Raw genomic sequence first — 10,103 nt, forward strand, 5'->3', positions numbered from 1 at the left:
TGTGAAATTTGAACTATAAAAACCCCCATATTTGTGAGGGAATTTAGAAAGCTATGCACATGCCAAGGGCAAGAACTATACTCAGAAAAGACCTCTGAAGAACTTAAGTTTTGACCTCATGTGGATCCTAAACTCTATGAAAGTCTGGCAAAGTGTTAAAGAAGGGCTTTAAAACAGGCAATCTGCAGAGGCTAGGAAAGATTTTTTTCCTTTACCTCTTGTATCTTCATCAAACAAAAAATAAACAAAAGCTTAGGAACAGAAACTAAGATTACATATGAAAGGAATACAGTCTGCAAAAATAGTTTTGAAAAAGTCATCTGGAGGCAGCCGGCCTGATATCCTGGTCTGTGCGCATGGAGAGTGGGCAGGAGATTCCTCCGAGCGCCTCAGCAGTGGGCGCCCGTGTTACCCCAAAGAGAGGCGGTCAGAGGCCTTTGTGTGGGCCGAAAGTGGAACCTCTGGGCAGCCCCAGCACCCTGAAAAAGCTGCGCATGAGGAGAAAGCGAGAGACAATTCCAACGCTGAAACTTTTCCATGTGGGCGGGGCTTCCACGCAAACAGTGAGGCGGCTGGCCTGATAACCTGGTCGGCGCGCACGGAGAGTGGGAAACAGATTCCTCCGAGCACCTCAGGAGTGGGAGCCCATGTTACCCCACAGAGGGGCAGAGTCAGAGGCCTCTGTGTGGGCCAAAAACGGAATCTCCAGGCCACTCCAGCGCCCTGAAAAAGCCGCACATAGGGAGGGAGTGAGAGCCAATTCCAACGCTGGAACTTTTCCGTGCGGGCGGGGGTTTCACTCAGAGGGTGAGGGGGCCGGCCTGATATCCTGGTTGGTGCGCACAGATAGTGAGCAAGAGATTTCTCCGAGTGCCTCGGCAGTGGGCGCCCATGTTATCCCACAGAGGGGCAGAGTCAGGGGTCTTTGTGTGGGCCAAAAGCGGAATCTCCAGGCTGCCCCAGCTCCCTGAAAAAGCCGTGCACGGGGAGGGAGCGAGAGCCAATTCCAACACTGGAACTTTTCCATGCGGGCAGAGGTTTCACTCAGAGGGTGAGAGACGGCCAGCCTGATATCCTGGTCTGCGCACAGATAGTGAGCGAGAGTTTACTCCAAGCACCCCGGGGGGAGGGGCACCCGCCTGTGTTACCGGACAGAGTGGCAGAGCCAGAGGTCTTTGAATGGGCAAAGCCCCACCTGATTATGCTAGCAGCTCTGACTGACTGAGCCTTACCCAGAGCCCTGTGCTGAGTGGGAATAGAGTGGGGAGTTGCCAGCTCTTTGAGCCTCTTACTATCCAGGCAGAGGCAGCAGCAACCCCATAGCTGGATTATCAGGCTACTAATTGAGGAAGGAAAGACTAGGAGAGAGGCTCCAGAAACACGGACTCTCTCACTGTCGGAGCCTATAAATGCTAATGAGCCTCGACTGCCAACAAGACTGAAGCACAATACATGACATCGCCATAGAGACTTATCAACTGCAAACCTCTACCTGAGCGTGCCAAAGGGGCAGAACCCGGGGTACAGAGTCACCAACCAGGAAGAGGGAGACAAAAGAAAAAGCAAGAAGGTAAACTCTCAAAATCAAGAATAATCCGAAGACTTTATAACCTATCCCATTTTATTATATTTATTCGGTTGTTTCTCTTATCTTCATTCTTGATTTTTTTTTTCCCTCTTCCAATATGGTCATTTAACTCTCTGCCGGTCTTACTCTCTCCTCTCCTTGAACTACACTACCCATAAGTGTTACATCTCCCATTATCTTTTCTTTCCTCTTCCTTTCTCTCTATGAGGGTTGCACTCCAAAACCCTTAACTCTCTCTCTCTCTCTCTCTCTCCTCTTTTTTTCTTTTTTCTTCTTTTAGTGGTTCCCTCTTTTTTTCTCTCTCTCTCTCTTTCTTTTCTTCCTCTATATTAGTTTCTTCCTTTCTCCTTTACGTCTCCTCTCATTCAAACCTCAATAATGAACAAATTAACTTATCTGGGACTCAAACTAATGTTTGTGGCATTTTGGGAAGTTTTTACTTCACCTTGTTAACTCACTAGCAGTGCTCCCATCCCTGGCTCTCCATTTTATCTAGTTCTTCTTCCACTAAATACAATAGCAATTTTTTAATTTGTCCCCCCATTTTCCTGTTTCCATCTTATTCCTCTCATCATAACTCTTAGTCAACCAACACCTAAAAGCAAATCATTTTATTCTTGACCCAAATTTTTTTCTTATTTGCTTTTCGTAGGTCCATACTCCCTTTTTTTTTCTTTTTTTCTTTTTTTGCCCCTTTATTACTTCTCCCAATTCAGGCCCTCCATTACAAGCATTGTTTGTTCTATTTAGTACAATATAATTCACAGTTAACAACAAAATTTTCTCAAGAAAGAGGGGAGAGAAGAGGAGAGGAAAAAAGGAGGGGGGAATAATTTCCTTTTTTTAAATCTTTATTTCATTTTATTTTTCTTTAATTATTCATTTTTTTAAAAAAACAACTCTTTTTGATTTTTTATTTTTTTTAACTTTTTATTCTTTATTAAATCTCATTAATACTATCAACAAAACCACCTTCAAATGCCATTAAGAAAGAGAAAATTGAATATCATGGATACAAAAGAAAGAGAGGTAAAACAGATAGATGAGGAAAAATCTATGGAGAAAAAATTTAATATATTGGAAACCTTGGAGTTAAATGACAGAATTTAAAATAGAAATCCTAAAAATACACAGAGATATACAAGAAAACACAGAAAGTCAATTTAGGGAGCTCAGAAAACAACTCAATGAACACAAAGAATATATTTCCAAGGAAATGGAAACTATAAAAACAAATCAAACAGAGATGAAAAATGCAATTCATGAGCTGAAAAATGAGGTAACAAGCTTAGCTAATAGAAAGGCCAGATAGAAGATAGGATTAGTGAAATAGAAGACAAGCAACTTGAGGCACAACAGAGAGAAGAAGAAAGAGACTCAAAAATTTTAAAAAATGAGATAGCCCTACAGGAAATATCTGACTCCATCAAAAAGAATAACATAAGAATAATAGGTATATCAGAGGGAGAAGAGAGAGAAAATGGAATGGAGACCATACTCAAACAAATAATAGATGAGAACTTCCCAAGCCTGTGGAAAGAACTAAAGCCTCAAATCCAAGAAGCAAACAGAACTCCGAGTTTTCTTAACCCCAACAAACCTACTCCAAGGCACATCATAATGAAATTGGCACAAACCAACGGCAAAGAAAAAATTCTCAAGGCAGCCAGGGAAAAGAAGAATACAACATATAAAGGAAGGCCCATTAGATTATCATCCAATTTCTCAACAGAAACTCTACAAGCTAGAAGAGAGTGGACCCCAATATTTAAAGTCCTGAAAGAGAGGAACTTTCAGCCACGAATACTATAACCATCAAAGCTATCCTTCCAATATGAAGGAGAAATAAAAACATTCACAGATACAGAAAAGATGAGGGAATTTATCATCAGAAAACCCCCACTCCAGGAATTACTAAAGGGGGTTCTCCAATCAGATACAAAGAAAAAGAAAAAACAAACAAAGCCACAAGTAAAAGCTCCAAGAAGAACACAATAAAACCAAATTTAAACTGTGACAACAACAAAAAGAGAGGGGGGGGGAAAGGATGGAGATTAACAGTAGCAAAGAACAATGGAGTGCAAAAGTACTCACAAAATAGTGCACTACAATGAACAGGGTAGGAACCCTTTTCATTAATTAAAGGTAACCACCATTGAAAAAACCGCCACAGAAGCACATGATTTAAAAAAGATAGCAACAGAGGAAAGATGTATGGAACACATCCAAATAAAAACAAAAGATAGAAAAACAAAAGAGAAGGATCAAACAAGACACAAAACTAACAGAAAGAAATCTATAAAGTGGCAATAGGAAACTTACAAGTATCAATAATTACACTAAATGTAAACAGATTAAACTAACCAATAAAAAGGCACTGAGTAGCAGAATGAATTAAAAAAGAAAATCCAACTGTAAGCTGCCTACAAAAAACTCATCTAAGTAACAAGGATAAAAACAAATTCAAAGTGAAAGGCTAGAAAACAATACTCCAAGCAAATAACATCCAAAAAAAAGCAGGTGTATCAATACTCATATCTGATAATGCTGACTACAAGACAGCAAAAGTACTCAGAGACAAAAATGGCCATTTCATAATGGCTAAGGGGACACTGAATCAAGAAGACATAACAATTCTTAATATATATGCACCAAACCAAGGAGCACCAAAATATATAAGACAGCTACTTATTGACCTTAAAACAAAAACTGACAAAAATACAATCATACTTGGAGACCGCAATACAGTGCTGATGGCTCTAGATCGGTCATCCAAACAGAGAATCAACAAAGATATAGTGGCCTTAAACAAAACACTAGAGCACCTAGATATGATAGACATCTACAGGACATTTCATCCCAAAGTGACTGAGTATACATTTTTCTCCAGTGTACATGGATAATTTTCAAGAATTGACCATATGTTGGGCCACAAAAACAACATCAGCAAATTCAGAAAAATCGAAGTTGCACCAAGCATATTTTCTGATCATAAAGCCTTGAAACTAGAATTTAACTGCAGAAAAGAGGAAAAAAATCCCACAAAAATGTGGAAACTAAACAACTTACTTTTAAAAAATGAATGGGTCAAAGAAGAAATAAGTGCAGAGATCAAAAGATATATACAGACAAATGAAAATGACAATATGACATATCAGAATCTATGGGATGCAGCAAAAGCAGTGATAAGAGGAAAGTTCATATCACTTCAGGCATATATGAACAAACAAGAGAGAGCCCAAGTGAATCACTAAACTTCACACCTTAAGGAACTAGAAACAGAAGAACAAAGACAACCCCGAATCAGCCGAAGAAAGGAGGTAACAAAAATCAGAGCCGAAGTAAATGAAATAGAGAACAGAAAAACTATAAAAAAAATTAATAGAACAAGGAGCTGGTTCTTTGAAAAGATCAACAAAATTAACAAACCCTTGGCAAGACTTACCAAGGAAAAAAGAGAAAGAACTCATTTAAACAAAATCCAAAATGAAAGAGGAGAAATCACCACGGACACCGTAGATATACAAAGAATTATTGTAGAATACTATGAAAAACTTTATGCCACTAAATTCAACAACCTAGAAGAAATGGATAAATTCCTAGAACAATACAACCTTCCTAGACTGAGTCAAGAAGAAGCAGAAAGCCTAAACAGACCTATTAGTAGAGAAGAAATAGAAAAAAACATTAAAAACCTCCCCAAAAATAAAAATCCAAGCCCAGACGGCTATACCAGCGAATTTTATCAAACATTCAAAGAAGACTTGGTTCCTATTCTACTCAAAGTCTTCCAAAAAATTGAAGAAGAAGCAATACTTCCAAACACATTTTATGAGGCCAACATAACTCTCATACCAAAACCAGGCAAGGATGGCACAAAAAAGTAAAACTACAGACCAATATCTCTAATGAATACAGATGCTAAAATACTAAACAAAATACTAGCAAATCGAATACAACAACATATTAAAAAAATAATACATCATGATCAAGTGGGATTAATCCCAGAAACACAAGGATGGTTCAATATACGTAAAACGGTTAACGTAATACACCATATCAACAAAAAAAAGAACAAAAACCACATGATCTTATCAATAGACACAGAAAAGGCTTTCGATAAAATACAACACAATTTTGCCCTGGCCGGTTGGCTCAGTGGTAGAGCGTCGGCCTGGCGTGCAGAAGTCCCAGGTTCAATTCCCAGCCAGGGCTCACAGGAGAAGCACCCATTTGCTTCTCCACCCCTCCCCCTCTCCTTCCTCTCTGTCTCTCTCTTCCCATCCCGCAGTGAGGCTCCATTGGAACAAAGATGGCCCGGGTGCTGGGGATGGCTCCTTGGCCTCTGCCCCAGGCGCTAGAGTGGCTCTGGTTGCAACAGAGCAACGCCCCAGAGGGGCAGAGCATTGCCCCCTGGTGGGCAGAGCGTCGCCCCCTGGTGAGCGTGCCTGGAGGATCCCGGTCAGGCGCATGCAGGAGTCTGTCTGACTGTCTCTCCCCGTTTCCAGCTTCAGAAAAAGAAAAAAAAATACAATACAATTTTATGTTTAAGACTCTCAACAAAATGGGTATAGAGAGAAAATATCTCAACATGATAAAGGCCATATATGATAAACCATCAGCTAACATCATATTAAATGGCACAAAACTGAAGGCTTTCCCCCTTAAATCAGAAACAAGAAAAGGTTGTCCACTGTCTCCACTCTTATTTAATGTGGTATTAGATGTTCTAGACAGAGAAATCAGACAAGACAAAAAAATAAAAGGCATCCATATCGGAAAAGAAGAAATAAAGGTATCACTTTTTGCAGATGATATGATTTCATATATCGACCCCAAAGAATCCACAAAAAGACTATTAGAAACAATAAGCCAATACAGTAAGGTCACAGGATAGAAAATTAACATACAGAAGTCAATAGCCTTTCTATATGCCAACAATGAAACATTTGAAAACGAACTCAAAAGAATAATCCCGTTCACGATTGCAACAAAAAAAATAAAATACTTAGGAATAAACATAACAAAGAATGTAAAGGACTTATATAATGAAAACTATAAACCATTGTTAAGGGAAATCGAAAAAGATATAATGAGGTGGAAGAATATTCCTTGTTCTTGGTTAGGAAGAATAAATATAATCAAGATGGCCATATTACCCAAAGCAATATATAAATTTAATGCAATTCCCATCAAACTTCCAATGACATTTTTTAAAGAAATGGAGCAAAAAATCATCAGATTTATATGGAACTATAAAAAACCCTGAATAGCCAAAGCAATCCTAAGGAAAAAGAATGAAGCTGGGGGCATTACAATACCTGACTTCAAACTATATTATAGGGCCACGACAATCAAAACAGCATGGTATTGGCAGAAAAATAGACACTCAGACCAATGGAACAGAATAGAAAACCCAGAAATAAAACCACATATATATATAGTCAAATAATTTTTGATAAAGGGGCCAACAACACACAATGGAGAAAAGAAAGCCTCTTCAACAAATGGTGCTGGGAAAACTGGAAAACCACATGGAAAAGAATGGAACTGGACTACAGTCTCTCCCCCTGTACTAAAATTAACTCAAAATGAAACAAATATCTAAACATAAGACCTGAAACAATTAAGTACATAGAAGAAGACATAGGTACTAAACTCATGGACCTGGGTTTTAAAGAGCATTTTATGAATTTGACTCCAAAGGCAAGAGAAGTGAAGGCAAAAATTAATGAATGGGACTACATCAGACTAAGAAGGTTTTGCTCAGCAAGAGAAACTGATAACAAAATAGACAGCCAACTAAATGGGAAATGATATTTTCAAACAACAGCTCAGATAAGGGCCTAATATCCAAAATAAACAAAGAACTCATAAAACTCAACAATAAACAAACAAACAATCCAATAAAAAAATTGGAAGAGGACATGAACAGACACTTCTCCCAGGAAGAAATACAAATGGCTAACAGATATATGAAAAGATGCTCATCTTCGTTAGTTATTAGAGAAATGCAAATCAAAACTGCATAGATACCACCGCACACCTGTTAGATTAGCTATTATTAACAAGACAGGTAATAGCAAATGTTGGAGAGGCTGTGGAGAAAAAGGAACCCTCATTCACTGTTGGTGGGAATGTAAAGTAGTACAACCATTATGGAAGAAAATATGGTGGTTCCTCAAAACACTGAAAATAGATCTACCTTATGACCCAGCAATCCCTCTACTGGGTATATACCCCAAAAACTCAGAAACATTGATAGGTAAAGACACATGCAGCCCCATGTTCATTGCAGCATTGTTCACAGTGGCCAGGAGATGGAAACAACCAAAAAGCCCGTAAATAGATGACTGGATAAAGAAGATGTGGCACATATACACTATGGAATATTACTCAGCCATAAGAAATGATGACATTGAATCATTTCCAGCAAAATGGTGGGATCTTGATAACATTATATGAAGTGAAATAATTATATCAGAAAAAAAACAGGAACTGCATTATTCCATTTGTAGGTGGGACATAAAAGTGAGACTATGAGACATTGATAAGAGTGTGGTGGTTACGGGGGGAGGGGGAAGAGGGTGAGGGGAAGGGGAGGGGGAGGGGCACAAAGAAAATTATATAGAAGGTGACAGAGGACAATCTGACTTTGGGTGATGTGTATGCAACATAATTGAACGACAAGATAACCTGGACATATTATCTTTGAATATATGTATCCTGATTTATCGATGTCGCCCCATTAAAAAAATAAAACTATTAAAATAAATAAATAAATAAAAGAGATAAAGTAAGAACATGCAAAAAAAAACAAAACGAAAAATTACAAGTAAATTCTTCTCTGATTTTTTTTCTTTCATTTTCAGTTACCTTAATATTTCCCAAACCAGAAGACTTAAAAAGAAACAAAATAAATAATTAATTATTTAAAGATGTTATGCAAGAAAAAGTGGTGGGAAGTCAGTGTTCCTGGAGAGTTCAAATGTCTGGCATTTGTTTAAAGCTTCCTAGCAGCTATTCCAGTTGTAATGCTTAAGGGGGAAATAAATGAAGTATGCAAGTTTAAAAAAAAAAAGAAAGAAAAAGTCACCTAAAAAAAAAAAACTCCAACAATTAAAAACAAACAAAATGCAAAAATCCTAGGGAAAAAGAAAAATATATATGGTTTTCAGGATTACTATAATATAATATTTAAATGTTTAGTTTTCAACCACAAAAAATCACTAGGCATACAAACTCAGAGGGAATTATATATCATATATGCTGTCTTCTAGAGATTCAGTTAAGATTCTGGTATGTTGAAAATAAGAGTCAATTCATCACAAAAACATACCAATTATAAACTTATGTGTACCAAATAGAAGACCCCCTAAATAAATAGAATAAGCATTAACAGAATTGCAGGGAAAATAATCATATAATATTAGTTGGAGACTTCAAAACAAACACCACTTTTAATAAAGAGTAGAACACCTACAAAGAAGAACAATTAGAAAATAGTACACTTGAGCACAACTATGAACTAACTTGACCGAAGATATATAAAACACTCTATCCAACAATGACAGAATACATAGTCTTCTCAAGTGCAACTGAAATGCTGTCCAGGAAAGACTATGTGTTAGACTATAAAATAATCTTTATAAATTTAAAAAGATTGAAATTATACAAAGTATATTCTGTGATCACAATGCAATGAAAGCTGAAAGTCAACAGAAGAAAATGAAAAAAATTTACAAATAAGTGAAAATTTAATGACATATTTATAGACAACCTGTAGTTAATCAGAAAATACTTGGCAAGGGAGAAAAACAAAAAACAAAACACAACATACCTAAATTTACAAGATGCAACAATGATGATACTCAGAGGGAACTGTATAGCTGTCAATGCCCACATTGAAAATAAAGATCTCATATCAATAATGTAACATTACATCTTGTGAATCTAAAAAGTAAAACACTACACTACAAACAAGAAGGAAATAAATATTAGAGTGAAGATAAATAAAATAGATAATAGAAAGATAAGAAAATTGGCAAAACAAAAAAAAATGGTTTTTTGAAAAGATCAACAAAGCTGACAAATATTTAGCTAGACTGACAAAGAAAATATAAAAAAGATAATAACTAAAATCAGAAATAAGTGTCCATCACTACCAACCTTACTAAACAAAATTTTTAAAAATTAGAGAATACTATAAAGTACACCAAAAAATTAGATAACTTAGAGGAAATTAACAAATTTCTGGAAACACATGAATAACCTAAACCAATTCAATGAAGTAGATAATCTCAACAGACTTACAATAAGAGATTGAAATAGTAACAGGTTCTCAACAAAGAAAAGCCCAGGATCAGATGGCTTTACTGCTGAATAGCAAATATTTACAGAATTAACATTAATCTTTCCCAATTCTTCCAAAAAGTAAAAATAAAAAATGAAAACCCAGAAGAGGAGGTTTCAATTTCTAATTCATTCTATAAAACCAGCATTACTCTGATACCAA

Source organism: Saccopteryx leptura, chromosome 8 (genome assembly GCF_036850995.1).
Source record: "Saccopteryx leptura isolate mSacLep1 chromosome 8, mSacLep1_pri_phased_curated, whole genome shotgun sequence".
NCBI lineage: Eukaryota > Metazoa > Chordata > Mammalia > Chiroptera > Emballonuridae > Saccopteryx > Saccopteryx leptura.